Source organism: Squalius cephalus (genome assembly GCF_949319135.1).
Source record: "Squalius cephalus genome assembly, chromosome: 20".
NCBI classification, from domain to species: domain Eukaryota; kingdom Metazoa; phylum Chordata; class Actinopteri; order Cypriniformes; family Leuciscidae; genus Squalius; species Squalius cephalus.
The window spans coordinates 23,474,748-23,492,306 of record NC_137141.1 but is presented as its reverse complement, the minus strand read 5'-3'; the positions used below and the strand labels follow the sequence as shown (position 1 = coordinate 23,492,306).

Genomic DNA, 17,559 nt, shown 5'->3' with positions numbered 1-17,559 from the left:
AATTCTAATGTCCTTGCGGTATATTTTATCAGTATCATGAATACATGCCTGCCGAATCCATGCGCTACATTTTAATAGGCTATATCCTGCTCACTTTACGACTTAAAATTGTCTAGAAAATCAGTGCATATAGAGGTCTTATGTTTGTATAAATATTTTCCTGGCCATACCATACAGACGAACCGTGGCCTAATAGAAAGAACTATGCTAAATTAATTTAACAGGATGCCCTTTATTTTTAAGTTTTTAAATTATTGTTGTGTTTCAATTTATACCTACAATGTGAAAATGTGTAAAAGAAATGTGTCAAGAACTTGCTATTGAATTCTGTAATTTTGAAAGTAAAAAAAAAAAAAACATTTTCATATATTACGATTAAAAATAACGTGTTAAAAATGTAAAATAAAAAGTTTAAAACAAACTAGAAACAACACATATTTAATAATTTCCCATGATCCATAGCCTATGTAAATTCCCCAATGAGGAAGTAGCCTACATTTTCCTACCTTCGGAGCGATTCAAGCTAGAATGAATGCGGTTTACACAGGATGCGATATTCCTTTAAAAATCGAAATTGTTCCGAAATTACTGGTCTGGAGATGCATTTTCACCTGTTGAGACACTTCGAATCACAGTTGACACGCCATTTAAAAAAATTCGGCGCTAATGTCACGAGACGCCGAATTGCAACAGCGACGCCCCAACAGGTAAAGAAACTAACGTTTAAAAATAGCGCACACAAGCAAGATAATTTCGTCAATCATTTTCCTTAGTGTGATTGTTTTTTGTTGTTTTTGTGTGTGTGTGTGTGTGTGTTTGTGTGTGTGTTTTTAATGAGTTGTGCATATAATTGTGATAATAATAATGGGTAATCATATCGTGTAATTAATTCGATTATATTTTTTATGATCTATTAATCATTTAATACTCTTGCATGTGTATGACAGTAGGCTACCACTGACAGTGTCATTTAAGGATATTCGACCATTTTTGTCATGATAGATTGATTTAAAGTAGGCCTAATGTAGAGTTGATCAGCTAAATTCTGTCTGGAACTCGCTGACATAAAACTAATACATTTTTGTTTCCATACCATCATGCTGAGCAATAACAAGAATAACTAGTCAAAGTCTAGACAACATTTCATTTGTCATTTTAAGAAGTTCCCTGTTTAGTAATTGTGCACTGACCTCTCCAGGTGGCTTTGGGTGTTTGTTACTTTTTGATTATAATGCAGGAACGCTGGACATTTGAAAAGGCATAGTGGTAATTACAGCCATCTAATTACACAGTGCCTGATGCCTGCCTTCAAGAGGTTAGTGCAGAGAGTCCACTGACCCGTCAACTGTTTGCAATTGCAACCGAACCAAAGCTGCTTTTGGAATTTGCTGAACCCAAGCACATAAAGGAATTAAATAATTTTATATATGCTCACAGTAGCTATAAGTAGCTCACAGCTGAGACAACTCTATAGACCGTACTTATTCCTAATATAATGTAGAGTGCTGCAGGCTTCAGCAGAAAACTATGTGTTGTCTAAGTGACGCACATTTGAAAATTTGTTTAACAAAAATACCGAAGTTCCATTTGACAGGTTTTTACTGTGAAATTTCAATGCATGGAAAAAAAATAATCTTGACATGTCTACACAAGTGTAACAGTAAGTAGCAATGCTAACACTTATTTGTCGATAGGCTGCCGGTGTTGGAGAATTATGCCTGTTATTTTAATACGGCATGGTTTCATTACTAAGATTATTTAAATGTTACAACTGTGCATTCACTGTGGTCTCACCATGGTCTTATTCAAATAAAACTGTAGCATAATGGTCAAAATGACATATGTCTTAAGAAATAATATATTTTTTAATTATATTTTTAAATGGTTTAATCCATTAAATCTATTTTATATTTCATTCTGGTGGAGAATGAACAATTATGAACAATTCTTAACAATTAGGCAAACAGTTGCAGTGTCTGAAATGAGGGGGAAGAAAATCCTCTCCATGTCTCTCAGGTTTCTCCGTTTGGGGTTTGTCCATCAACAGTGGCCAATTAGACCGGGCCTGACCAGTCTCTGTTAAAACAGAAAGTGTTTACATCAGTTTGGCTGGTGTTTGCACTTGAAGATACTGAGAACCAAACATAACAGCAACATAAATACCCTCTATTATGTCCACAAGGCAAGAGCGAGTCCAAAATGTGGTACATTCTGCAATGAAATGGCTGTGAAGTACCACACCAAGCATTTTTGTGTTGGTGCGTTAATAGCATTTTGGGTGTATTAGGTTGGGAATTTCACCTTCTTTTTTCCCTCAGTAATACTTAGACGGGTTGTTGATTCATTTATATTTCATCAATGTTTTGTGGTTGTATCAGAGCTAGCTCTATTCCTAGTTTCTTTAAAAAAAAACTCATTCTTGAATTAAGAAAATGTATCTGCTGGCAACTACCATAGCAAATGTTTTTTGTGTTGTTTCAATGAAGAAATGCAGCACCTGTGGGATGTACATTTTTCTATTAATTACACATAACATTTGAACACATTGACATCACTGAGGTCTCCAAGCTTGGTGGGTGGCCAATATGAGAAATCATGGTCCTAAACTTCTCTGGTTCTGGTTTCCTTCTCAGTAGTTTTGTGCATATATAATTGAGACCATTGAAGTACATTGCAGGTCCATCTGCTTGGCAGAGAAGTGAATACTAAACCATCTGGGCCTCTACATGCGCCAGAAAAGGGATATGGATAGGTATTGTCTGAGATAGAGCACCTCAGGGGGTACGTTATTCCACAAGGAACACATACACACACAGAGAGTCTCACAAACACACACACACACACACACACACACACATTCACAAAGATCCATACTGTTCCTTAAAGATAGTAATACTAGCATGTGAAATCTGCTGTTGTTGAACTCCAGATGGAGTGAAATAATTCCGAGTCCCATCACCTCGAGTGATTAGCTAACTCTGATATCAAAGCAAATGATCATCAGTATCCCACTCGTTTAGTACACAAAGCCACTGCGCAGCGTAACGTTTGCTCTCAGCCCTTACATTCACAGAATCAACCGTGAATACATAAATGATAACAGACATTCTGTTACTGCCATCAGTTGGTAAAATGGAGTGCCATGTTGAAATGTTTTCTGCTTGTAAGTCGCCCACCAGCTCTGGGGAGACACACATGCTCGCATTAAGGGCTTCGGCTGTGGTCAACACGGCGACTAATTTAACAAATTCTTTATTTTCTTAGGGATACATGAGACGTTTGGCAAGGCTAGAGGACTCAAAGAAGCGCATGGCTGCTGCGCAGAAGGGAACACTTGCCGAGGTTTGTTTATTCGCAGGATTATACGCATTAAGCATCAGTCTTGTAGGTTAGCCTTCATCTGCTTGGAAACGGATCGTTTTCTTAACCTCCGAGCGACTCTCTGTTCCTCCATCGCAGCAGTGCCAATTCTGAAAACCGATCATAGTTTTGACATGATGCTGAACTGCTCTCCTGCGGCCCAGGATACATCTGTAAACATTGGCTAAATGAAGCCGGTGGGGTTCTCACAATGAAACACCCCCCGCTCCCACCCCCCCGATGGCCCTTCCATCATTTCTGAGGAACTTCAGATAACCAATGGATGTGCTAAAAACCCCGCTGTGTCTGGTCCTTTAGCAGCGAACCTGTCACAAAGCCTCACACCTCGTGGCCGGCTCAGCGGCCCGTCTCTGGCTCCCATCTCTGACATCTGCTCAGGGTTGGGGTTTCATTCAAGAGGGGGGCAGAGGGAGTCAATCTGCTCTTTTAAAAGAGCCTCACAGTGCACTGGGTGCTGATGGGGAGGAATGAGGAATCCGCACCATTTCTCTTGCTGGCACCACTGGTGTGCTATTCTCCATCCCTTCCCCATCAACGCCACCACAACTCAAAGCCGTCTTTCATATCCTCCCACGGCTCCAGATTGACAGGCATCAGACAGTTCAGGTGATGAGGAGGAGAGGGTGTGAATGGAGATAGAGAGGTGCCATGTTTGAACACTTCCTAAAGAAGCACGCCCGATACTCGGCAAAAAAAAGGCCCTGCGCTTCCAGCCCTTTTTGGCAAGTCGACCATGATGACTATTTGAAGACTTGACAGATTGTGCTGATGTGTTTATTTAGTTGAGCAAATGTGGACTGGAGCTGTTTTCAAGCTTTATTTATGTTGCGTATTAACTCGGTCACCAACAGAAATGAGGCAGCATCAATCATCCACTTGATAGGAAGAACACTGAAACATTTATTTTAGCATCGGGTAGATAGCGGCATCTGTGCGCTTTCCTAAGTGGATGGAAAAGAAATGATCTGCTTTTTCATTGCTTTATAGACGCTAAATAATATCTTGTTTTTCATTTCATTTTCATTTGTTTTATAAAAAATGTAACGACTTTTGACACATTTTAACTGATAGTTCTCTCAAAAACAAAATATTCTGTCATGATTTACTAACCCTTGTGTAATTCCAAAGTCATCAAAACAACACTGGACTTGCATACTTACAAAAAAAAAAAAAACCTTCTTTTGTGTTCCACAGAAAAAAAGAAAGTCATACAGGTTTGAAATTACGTAAAGGTTTTAATTTTATGTGTGAACTATCCCTTTAAATAATAATAATAATAAAATAAAAACATGTTCATAGAAATAGGATATATGATAAATGGTGCACTATAGCTATGATGTGGTATGTAGTCATTAATCATTAAACATTTGGATGTATTTAAAATGCATTGATTAAATGGCTCCAGTGACAGGCTTTGCCACTGTGTCACGGTGAGTGGAGAAGCATAGACACAGAGCTGAGGATTGTACACCATGTAATTCCAGTCTCTGTAACTACTTTACCACCTGAACACAAGTGGCATTCTTCTCCTAGATAAAAATCACCTCGGCGCATTTGTAGGACATGTAGCCACTTACTGCTCGTAAAGATTAAGCCTTGGAGCATGACTTTTAAAGGTGGCGGCTATTATCCTTCCGTGTATCCGACCGGGAAGGAGATGGGCTGCAAATGAATATTGTCCGAGAGATTTTAACATGAATGAAAGTGTGTTTGTAATCTAAGTGCATGTGTATTCATTCATTAGACTAACGGTGTTGGAAATGTAATACTGCAGGCTGCACAGAGCAGGTTTGATTGGACAAGCTGTGATTTAGAGCAAGTCTCAGGGCTAAAGCAGGACTCTTTTCTGTGGGGGAGAGGTTGAGGGGTGCCACATGCAAAAGCTGAAGAACCCATGCAACCAGAAAAATCCATTATAAAAAGCTATTTCCCTGGCTGATTGTTCGCTGATAAAATTATTTAAGTAATAAATGCTTATTGCAGGAGCCAGAGCTAATAACCACATCAATTTCAGTCCTCATTTTACTAGTTAGAACAAAAGGGCATATTGAATTAAGGCACAAATTCACACAGATTGGTTGAGAGAATGTGGCAGTGGGTAATTATTAGGACCTTATTTTACAGTTCTAAAAATGTTATTTACTATGCCACTGAATAAATGGTTATTAAGCAATCAATTTCCAATTGATTGGAGGTTATTAGAAAACGGAGCTTCAACAAAGAGTCGTAATATTCGTTTTTCCTTTTTTTTTTTTTTTTTTTTGTCAGTCATTAGACTGATCATGCTGGGATTTCCAATTGAACTGTCAATTCACCTAGCCCGGTACCACGAGCTTTACCTATCTGGGAGTAGCACAGTTGTTAATGTAATCTAAATATACATTAATTGCTATGTGATTTTGACAGATTGTGAATTATATTTCTCTCTCTCTAAAAAAAAAAAAAAAAGCTTTGATTAGTGCTAGAAAATTTAACTGGGTTGAAGGATTCATACAATCACTAAAGGACCCCGGGTTTCAGCTGTTGTGACATTTGTTTTTTCTGTATCGCTGTATGTCCATCATCAGTGATTTGACAGTGCATCTAGAAATACTTTTGGTAAAAGTAATTACTAAGTCAAAAAAGCTATGAAATAAAAATGTATTTTATACTTTGATATCTCATATTTGCACAAATTTACAGAGCATCAGAAGAATATTGAAATATACTTTTGATTAAGAGTAAAAATACTATTGTACTGAAAAGGCATTTTAAAAGCTTAATTAATTTGCAGATTCAAATTAATCCATCAAGAATTTAAAACTATATTAATATCTTTCCTCTAAGATTTTAAAATGACCATAGCTTGATTTGCCAATTGTGGTATATAAATATTCTTTATTTTTTTTATAAGACAATTTTGTATAATTATTGTTTTTCAGAATCAGTAACTCTGTCTTATTTTACATTTCAAATTATTTTCATTTTTTCATTTTCATTGGCTGCCAACATCACAATTTTGGCTGGAAAGCCTTTGTTTTGAATTAAGAAATTCTCACAGTCACAGCAACAGCATTGCACTGAGACATAATTGTCTGTTTAATGTTCCTCCGATTGTGTCCAAACTCGTGTTAGATCTCAGAACAAACAGACAAAGCCTAGAATCACAGATAAAGTCTATGTGTGTTTCAACAGAACTGATGGCAGAAGTATTCCAAGTGTGAATATTTGGCTTCTTTGTCAAGTTAATTTTTTATAATAGTTTACAGGGACTCAGTTGGAGAGGTCTATTTATGAATGTAAAAAAAATAAAAAAATACTTGCCATTACTTAAATGCCATTAACCACATTTCACCCTTTACAAAAAGCTAGCTTTGAAAATGTTCAACATACTAGCAGATTTGTGTTTCATTCTGCAACTCCAACTGTTAAGGTGTGAGACAAATAACAATACCACCCTCTGGACTGTGATTATTTGAATACTGGAGGTGATATAATAAATCCCTTCCCATTAGCGAGGTTTCACACACGTCACAATTATTATAAAGGCTCATTTTCAATGAAGGTGACATGATTTGCTGTAGCTTCAAATATCTACACTAATGTAGATTTAAGGTATATATGCTAACACCTGTGTGGTGGTTAACACAGTTTTCCATATTTAGAGAGGATTTTCAAAAGTATGTCTAATTATAGATGCCAAATAGCATGATTTACATATTTAGCCCTTGTCAAATAGTAGGGACAGACACATGTAATGCCTGGTGTTGGCTGACTGAGTGGGCTATGGAGCCATTGCCCTCTAGAGGCCGATTGCCACCGAATATACGGTATCCCACTCTCATCAGTGCTTGACCATGCACACAAACCTGTTTGTGTGTGCACAACAAAAGTATAGCATTTCTTTTCACTGATAAAGCACCAAAACTTTATCAGCCAGTATATCAAACTATCAAACCACATTCAAAAATGAATGCAAAGAACTGCCGCACCAGCTATAATGTGTCTGAATATAAAATTATCACACTTTTGGGACACAGAGTGCCAGTAGAATAAAAATAACCGTGATTAGTGTTATTTGTGCTATTAATTCGTGAGCAATTTGTTCCAAAATTCTCAATTCAAACACTCTAGTCAGAGTGTGTTTTTCTTTGGCTACTTCAAGTTATCCCAAGTATGTTGGAGTGCATTCTCTTCTTGACCATATTCATAAATTAATAAACACGTTTGTGGGATACAAGTTCCATTAAAGCACGAATAAAAGGTTATGAATGATGCCGTGTCACTTTTTTTTTTCTTCACCACAACCTGCCTCATTACAGATTACAGAAGATAATGGGCAGCAGGACAGGAAGGGGAAGAACAAAACGGGGTCTGCGTTTAATTAACTGCGCCTCCTTTGCGATTCGCCAGTGTGAATTTGCCTTGTTTTATGAAGAGAGATCCTGTTTTTCTAATTCGTCCCCCTTTGTTTCTCAGACAGGGAACGGATCTGGCTCTTTGGGACATTAAATAGAGAGCTAATTCAAGTGGAGGGGCTCTTTCTCTGGTGCTCTGCTCACATAGCTGGGCTGGGCTCACTGGGCCCTTTTGTGTGCTGCCCCTCACCGCATGTGTCCTCGCTCTCCCGGCTGGTCAGATTTTTTTGTCTCCGCTGGATAATCAGCTTGGAACGGTCGAGTCAGATGTGGTGGGAACTGGGCCTGCTTGAGGCTCCTCTCTGAAGGTGTTTGTTGTTAAATAGAACAATTCGTCTGTCTCTTTAGAAAGCCTGACAAAAGCAAATACTCCCTGCTGAAAATTTTCTTAGCCCGTCACACAAAGGCTCAAGTTTGTTTAAGAAATTGCTGCTAAAGAAAGCGTCAACCCATTAAGGTAATTATATGGAACCTGTGTCCTATAAAGGCTTAATTGATGTTAATGTTTGTCTAATTGGGGATTCAGGGAGAGCAAAGGACTAAAGGTCTTCATAGCACTTTCAGGCGAGCCTCTGAAAAGGGTCCTTCTGGTTTTCACACTTCCCACAATGGCTGCCCGTCTTTCTCACATTACTGCCTGTTTTCAGCTCCTTCCAGCATTCTGCAGCACTACTTAGAGCACAAAATAAGGGTGAAGAGCCATTGTCTGGTGCAAGCACTTCTCAAAGAGTGTTCCTGACAGGGATTGTTAGAGGACTCATGTTGAAGACAAGGGGGAGTGAGGGTGAAAGCCACTGTCATGCACTCTTGTCATGTCTCCGGTGTGCGGCAATGGGGCTCCTAATTGCTGCATCTGTTTTTTCATAGCGCCGATTCATTTAAACAAATACTTCAGTCAGCACCTCCTGTTCCTACACTGAGTCCGAGTTATCCATTGTGAGCGTCAAAGCATTTGCATGTGTTTGTGTGTGCAATCGAGGGGAAGTATTTGTTTAAATACTACATTTTCCTTGTACATCTTTTAATAGCAGACTCAGTCGTTTGGGCTCCCGCGCGAATCCCTCGTTGACGCGAGCGAGACGCACGTATCGTCTCCTCAAAGACGCCCCCGGTCGCGGCGCTTATTTTTTGCAGAGTCTTCGTCGTCGAACTCGACGGAAACAATGACGGTGGCTGGGTGAAAACAAACATGGTGTTTCCCTTCCTTAAATGCTTAACTGATCTGTCTTTAAAACACTCGCGAGGCTCCGTTCGAAACTCTTCAAATATTTCTCTTGGCTCTAATTGCCAAGGTCTGAGTTAACAATCAATGCCATTTCCACATATACAAGTTAAAATAGGGGCAGCGCAGCGGTGAATGGCAAACTGATTGTAGCGCTGTCAGCCTCCTGCTTGGGCTCTTTCTGCAGATGGGGAGTGAGAGGGATGGAGGTGGAGGGGCAAAGGCACTTCATTTAACTTGCACCAAGCTGATTGGAGTGGAGAAGGCAATTCAAATCTTGAGTGTAGTTCCCATTGCAATGCCTTTCCCCCAATCTCACCCCGTTTCCGCAGGCCTCCTGTCAGTCAAAAAGCACACAAGGCAACCTTGGCAGATCTCTCGATGGTGCCCTCCATCTCCACATAATAGCGCAGTGAAAGACATGGCCTCTGCAAGACCCCCGAGTATGTAGTCTATATGAAGCCAGCGTAATTAATGTCACGCTCTAACGCAATACGCTAAATGGAGCTTCTAACGAAAGTTTGGGAGGAGTATGTTCATAAAGATAAACAACTGCTTACCCCTTCGAATGGACATTTTAACTGAGATGTCTGCACTCCATTTTTATAATTGGTGTTGATGCTAGAACATGACTAAAGCATTCTCAAAGTCCCTCTATAGGAAAAACTAGTCTAAAACCAGTTTCTTTTTATCACTTTTTATGACTATTCATGCACATGAAGTCCTCAGTTGCCCATAAATACATTGTGTGCTGCCACTGTAAAACAAATTATTGTTGGTTTAACTCAAAAAATTAACCTGGTTGCCTTAAAATGTCTAATTTAATTAAAAAAAAAAAAAAAGTTAATTCAGTGAAGGAGATTGGTTTAATCAACAGAAACTCAAAATATTGTTATCTGAACCACATAAATTATCTAAGTTGATTTGACAAAAGAAAACATTTTGTGATAACAATTCATGAAAATAATTTTTACAATGTGTTGAATCGATACACAAAATTATTTAAGCAAATAAAATACAGATTGTTCATAAAACGTCACTATCAAGGAATGTCATGGTGTCCAAGAGTAACTTAATCATTTTGTTGGGACAATTGTCTGAAAACCATGTCGACACTTTTATAATTAGTCTTGATGGTGGAACCCGTGGCCAGTGCATTCTCGAAGTCCCTCAAGACGAACAACAATTCAAACTTATTCCGTTTATCGGTGTTGATGACTATTCCGGGCCGGTTGCATAAACTGTTTAGACTAGTCTTACAAGTAAGTCATCTAATTTTTTCTTCTAGACTGGGGCCAGTTGCATAAACATAGTCATTAAGTTAAGAGTGTGTCATAAGAACTAGTATCAGCAGTTAGTTAGGGTTAATCAGTCTTACTTTTCAGTATCAGATTAGACTAATCTACATTTTTATGTTACTGACTTAAAAAAGTTATGAAGTCTTAAAGAAAAAAATGTGATGACTAACTTGTAAGACTAGTCTAGCAGTTTATGCAACTGGCCCCCCTGGTCATAACTTTTTAAGCCAGTTACTTAAAAGGTAGATTGGTCTAATTTGATTTAAAAAAGTAAGACTGATTAGCCCTAACTAATTGATAGTTGGTCAGACTAGTTCTTGAGACGCACTCTTAACTTACCGGCTATGTTTATGCAACAGCCCCTGGATGTGAACTTCTCAATTGTTAATTGATAAATAGATTGTGTGCTGTTGTGAAATGGACACACAAAATTAAAATGCTGTCCAAGAGTAACTCCTTTTGTTGGGACAATTATCTGAAAATCTTGTAAACCCTACACATTTATTTTGTTTCTTTTTATCACTCTTAGCAACTATTTCTGCATGCGAACTCCTTCAGTTGGCCATAAATCAATAGGTGCCCTGCACTGAAATGGACACATGCAAAATTAAAATTCAGATTCATGTTCATAGCAACATCTCTATCAAAATGTTGTGCCTTCCGAGAGTAACTCAATCACAGTATTTTGTTGGGACAATTATCTGAAAACCTTGTCGACAAAGTGTCACATTACTCATCAAAGTACTTTATGGGTGAATAATGACCGCAGGTTGCGACCTCTGACCCCGCTAGACGACCTCTAGAGATATATAGAGTCAATTTCACGAAGGTTTACTGCCACGCTATTCCCTAGCCCTGCTGCTTCGGAGCAGAAATTTGACTCCGCAGCCATAATCACTTTAGTACTGTTTTTGCTCTTGGTAAGTGGACAAAATATTTGGATGATCTTAAGCAAGCACAATAATTGAATATGTGATTTGGTGGTAGCAGGTGTTTGGAATCTTGAGCTTGTCTTTACATAATGAAGCATTCTGTAAACAAAAGCAAGTTGTTATGTTTCTTCGGCATGCTGGGGATATACTTAAATGAAACAACTAATTTTCTTGATAGCATACTGTAATCATGCTGTTCCTCTACCACGCACTGTGCTGAGTGGTGTGATGCCTATTAATTCATTCTTCCTCTCTCCGGTGGGAAAGAGAGCCCTCCCCTCCTCTAGTAAACTGCTATTATTCATTACACCTCTATAAGTACAAATAATCGCCAGCATTTGAAAGAGAGAAATAATTGTTGTTATTTGCTTTGATATGGTTGAAGTGTGGCTCACACATCTTAAATGGCTCGAACATGCCTGTTTTAACATGCACTCGTTCATTTGTCTCACCGAAGGGGGACGGAGCCTTCGAAATCACCACTTGAGCAGGTAAGCGACGCCTTGATTGAGTACTGACAAATAATGTACAAAACCAAATTTTCCAAAAAGCCGCCTACCGATCTGGCTAAACTCAAGCGACAATCACTGTAAATAAATCCAATCATCCAATTTGGCATTTCGCATGTGTTACCAATCCAAAGTCGCAAAGAAATAACCTAACCCTGAGAATTAATTATTGAATTGTCAGAACAAGCAGCTGCACTATTACTTGGCTATCGACCTCCAAGTTTCCAAGCTACCCGTTTCAGTTGCGTCTTAATGAACAACACATGTTAAACAACAAGCCACCATCTAGTGTTGATTTTACTGCATATATGTTGCATTTATGTTTGTTTACCTGTCGAGCCGCAGAGGTCCAACACAGGGAAGTACTTATTATTTATGCTTGAAATGCAGTGGGAAACACTTGTGAGGTTGAGGTTCATGTTGCGGTATAAAATTGATCTATTTAATGTACAGATAAGTCATGAGATGCATATCAGCTAAGTGTTGGCAGTTTGGACACGAGGAATTCGACAATGTGTCTAAGTGCCTCGACTTGACTGTGTGAATGCAGGCATGCTTGAGCGAATGTGCAAGTGGGTGAGCGAGAGAGTAAGTAGATGTATGAATTAGTACACAGGCTAGCATAAGAAACTCCACAGATAAGGGAGGAGAGTAATAAATGCAGTAAAATTAAAAGCACATTAAGCTAACATTTGAAATGAAATCATCCTGCACATTATGGGCGGTAATTATCTGCAACGCTAAATCGTGGTGGAACTGTGTTTGTTTATTTCTTTAAATAGGTTCCTACGCTTTCACCTTTTGCTTTAGTGTGACGCTTGTTTGCTTGGGCTCGGAATGTGCTGTTTCCTCCTTGTAGTCATTCAATATCATCATCTTTCTTTCTCACAATGACATGGAGCATGAACAAAGCCCATGGGTCAGATCCCCGTTGCTCTCTGCTTGTTTGGGAGGGGCATCAATTGGTGGTCACTTGCTACACACTCTGTGACCTCTTGGTCCTGCACCTGTAGAGAATCCCCTCTGTGAGCTAAGAAAACAGAACAAGAGTCAGGTCAGAGGTCAAGGGTCAGAGGGTCATGAAGAGGAAGTTGGGTTTTTTTTTTTCAAAATTGTCAGGCACTTATCACTCTCATCTGATTTGACAGCCATCTGTCAGTCATGGCATTAAGATACTTGTTTTGCCCCGATCCATGTTTATCGCTGCTAACATGATGCCAATTGACAGTATTAACTTAGAAAGAAAATGCATCCTGCTTAATTGTGCTCATTAAAGGCAGGGAAGGTGATTTGTTCCAGAAATTATTTTTTTTTGTTATGCTGGTTGAAAGTCTCTTCATAACCCGAAAACCATCACTGTTAAGTGGAAATGTATTTATATGTATTTATATCTGTGGAAGGTGTAGGACCATAAAATGTTATGCAGACATCAGTTACCAATCACGCAACCAAAACAGCAGACACATTTTACAGTTCCTCCTGGACCAAATCAAACAAGCTTATGCTGCGTTCATGCCATAACAACTATCATTTGGAATAGATGGAAACCCGTGATGTTGTACTGTGAGAGGTTTGTGACTCGAATTTATGCATTTCAATGGCAACACTATCAACCCTGAAATTAATCTACAACAGTCAGGTGGTACAGGGCAGTGCTCTTTAAGTCGTTGATGTTCATTATTATTGTAATGTTATGTGCTTTGAGACATGAGGTAGTTTAATGCCGTCTCTCGTGACGCTTGTATGCCCCCGGTTGTACGCGTTCATGTGTTTTGAAGGAGGCGTGGCTTTGGAGACTTTCTGAAGGGAGGGTGGGATCTTATGCTTTCAAAGCTAGCTCGCTTTTGCTAGCCTCTCCGAAAATTCTAAAAAGTAGTGAGAATGTAGTTTATTTTTCTCTCTAAAAGATTAAAGTTGTTCATGTTTTTAAGGCAGTTGGTTTTATACCTGCTCATTAACTCGACTACAACATCAAAATGTCTCATTCAAGCTTAAGAAAGCATGAAATTCATGTAACTGTCACATATTGGCTTAACTTGATAATCCAGATTCAAGATGCTTGATGCAGATGAACGGTGAAATAGCATTTAATAAACACAAGGAACAATAATAAGAACACCTACAGGAAACGTTAACTCAAGACACTGAACAGAGTATGACTGAGGGTTTAAATTCACTAGATGACATGGGGCTAAATGAAGGACAGGTGTAGGTGATAATTGACAAGATAACAATTGAGACAAGGTAAACTGGTACTTAAAACACAGGAACTGAACATAGGCACGACAAGACGAAAGGAAATCAAAATCCATGAAAACAGAGACAAGTGCTGCGTCTCAATTCACCTATACTACGCCCTAAAATTATGTAGCCCTACTCGTTTTGTGAAGAAAAAGTACATACTTTTGAGTGTGTAGCAAAAGAGTAGACAAGCTTTGGGACATACTATCACGTCATAAAATAGCGTCTTTAAAGGTTGCTCTCTGTCGCATCCTATCACAGTAAACTGGCCTGTCAGTCATCTAAAATCCTCCACGTTTCATTTATTTTCATTTCCTACCGTATCGGAGAGAAATGCAGTAGCACGCTGATCTGCAGTTGCTGGTCTTTCATGTGGAGAACTCTCCTCATATTCATGCATAAAGATGCATTTAAAAGTTAATGGCCGAACGGATCTTTATAAAAGTTCACATTGTTATTGCAGATGAAATATAACACGGATAACATTTAAATAACTATTTTTTTATCAGGTTAAACTTTGATTAGTCACTAAAACCTTTATTTTAACCTCTCACAGTCAGCCGCGCATATCCGCCATGTTTTGTAGTTTTTTAACACTTTTTACTTGTATTTGTAGTTCCTCCTCCAGCTCAGTGAGTTGTTGGCAATTTAGAGTGTGCACGGAGCCACACTTTGAAAATCTACCGGAAATAGTAGACCATCCGGGGACTTTTGACATACTCTTTTCAACATACTATTCTTTAGGACACACTTAATCTAATATCACATATTTAGGATGGATAGTATGACATTGGGATGCAGGGAAGGTAATCGTGACAGTAACATGTAAGCAGCTGGCTCAAACACATCAACAGTCCACTCTGTGGAGGTCAGATCCCCTGAGACCACTAGACCCTGAGAAGTGAGTGTTTAACAGTAGCATGACGACTTCATCAGATGGCTTATTCACGGTAATTAATGGCATAATAACCCGATGAGAGATTGTCATCAGCAAACTCTGAGTTATCCTCTTTTTAGAGGTTTGGCTGATTTGAGCAATGTGTGTGTATACCTAAATGTGAAAAATATATTAGATTTTTTTTTTCATATACATATAAATAAATATATATATATATATATATATATATATATATTGATTATAATATATTTGCCAAATTTATGTAATAACTTTTGGGAAAAAACCTTACTGTATATAAAATGTAGTCTGCACTTCTAGGTTATTGATCAGCATTTTCTTGAGGTTTAGCACCTCTATTCGCCATCTATTGAAAGAGAAAAAAACCCTGAATTTCAGGCCTTTTTTACCTGTTTGTGGAGAGTAGTTTCCAATAAATGTAATAAAATTGTGTGGGTTTATTCCTTGATATTTGATTTACCATAAGTGTTGTCTTGCATGACCAGTGAAGAGCAGATATTAGCGAGGGAGCTTAAGTGAACTTTGTAAACAGCACTCAAGGGAGTGTTGGACTGGATCAGTGAGGTCCTGGGAAAGTCAAGCATGCCTTCGTGTCAGGTGAAGTGACAAAGTATAGGTAGAGGCTGCTGAAGACAATGAGTGGTGACCATGCAGGTAAACTCGGCTTTGGAACAGAAGACATTGGATTAGCGGCAGCTGCAAAACCCACGCATTTACTCAGCTGGCACGCCGGTATCAAGTTTCACCCGAACAATGCCATGTGTTTGGAAACAAACATGACTCCCAAGCATCTCAAATGCATCTCTGGTGAATCTGTGACGAACACAGAATATAGAACCCATGAGTACTGTTTTTATAAATTAAGGATGTATTTCTAACAGTCTTCACTTTAAATGTTTTTAAGTTGTTCTGAAGTCTTAACGTGTCTATTTAGTTTACTGATCATCTATTTTGATTGTTGATATTCTGTTTGCATGCTAACATAAATTAGAGGCATGTTTATTTGTGCACAAATGGATAGTTAATTGCAAGAACACATGTAATCGTTATTGCAACTTCCTCTTTTTGTGAATGTATTCAAAAAAGAAGGCAGGAGCCACAGTAGTTTAATAAGACACATCTGTATTTTTTCCTTAAGCCATTAATAAGAGGACTTGTATGTTCCAAATAAAGCTAATAAAAAGCAAAAGCAAGCAGGTCCTTTTGCAGGTCCTCAAGCAACCATTTGCCAATTCCTATTAAACAAATTTTTTTTCGCTTCTGCTCCTTAATTACAGTTGAAGCTAGTTTTAAGCTTTGTCACTAAATTTAAATACAAACTTTGATAAACGCTTTGGAACGTTAGGCAAAAATTAAAAAGCAAATATGCTTCCTTTCTTTTTTTTTAAAGACATTACATTTGGCTATGCAATGACAGTCATCCTTGCCTGGGAAACATCCTTGGGAAAAAAAGCCTAATTGGTAGAGTGCCGTTTAACCCAAACTCTCCCACCAATATCAGTATCTTGAAATTGTGGGAATATAAATTCTCATGAGGGAATATGTGTGAGTGAGGCAAACACTTACCGCACCATTATTCCAGACTCTCCTATCGGCCTCTGTGTTTGTGACAGCAACTGTGAGGGGAGGGGTTCTGATGATGGATTCTGGGATGGTGACACCTGCAGCGCCTTTGAAAGGCATGCTGTTTCTGTTCACCCTTGAGTCTGTGGATGTTGTATGGAGGTGGAGAAAGGAACCAGGCCCCTTACCTGTTCAAGACCAGGGACTCTGGCCGTGCCGGGCCTCGGTTGGCAGATTGGTAATGAGCGGCTGTATGTGGTGAGGCTCAGGCACAGTACCGACCCCCTGGGGAAAATGTGGTGCAGGATAATGAGAGGGCTGAAACTCTTAATGTGGCGGTGATTCATGGAGACCATCCGTCCGGATTACCTTTCTCACTGTGTGCACAATGTGGACAAGGATTCCCAGGGTTAGGAACAACACCACCAGATTGGCCCAGCTAGCCCTCGGGGAGATGGGCCTTTCCCAGGGTACAAACACTGTGGTGCACGTCGGGTTAATATGAACTGTAAATGCCTGTTTGTTCCCAAATGCAGCTGCAGAAAAGGTATGGAACACAAACACAAATAACTGCAAAAGGCCACATAGCAGTCTGTCGAACAGTTAAAAGAGAAATGATGAGTGCCACTTTGACACTTCACATCCATCCATCCATCCATCCATCCATCCATCCATCCATCCATCCATCCATCCATCCTTCCTTCCTTCCTTCCTTCCTTCCTTCCATCCATCCATCCATCCATCCATCCATCCATCCATCCATCCATCCATCCATCCATCCATCATCCATCCATCCATCCATCCATCCATCCATCCATCCATCCATCCATCCATCCATCCATCCTTCCTTCCTTCCTTCCTTCCTTCCATCCATCCATCCATCCATCCATCCATCCATCCATCCATCCATCCATCCATCCATCCATCCATCCATCCATCCTTCCTTCCATCCATCCATCCATCCATCCATCCATCCATCCATCCATCCATCCATCCATCCATCCATCCATCCATCCATCCATCCATCCATCCATCCATCCATCCTTCCTTCCATCCATCCATCCATCCATCCATCCATCCATCCATCCATCCATCCATCC

At 39.3% G+C, this 17,559-nt stretch overlaps 1 long non-coding RNA gene across 1 annotated transcript; it reads left to right on the top strand.

The window, feature by feature from the left end:
- Nucleotides 1-499: 499 nt before the first annotated feature.
- Nucleotides 500-4,356, top strand: LOC307147768. Its single transcript, XR_013819359.1, has 3 exons — nt 500-707; nt 3,265-3,342; nt 3,460-4,356. It is a non-coding gene; the product is annotated as an uncharacterized lncRNA (long non-coding RNA).
- The last annotated feature ends 13,203 nt before the right edge of the window (nt 4,357-17,559 follow it).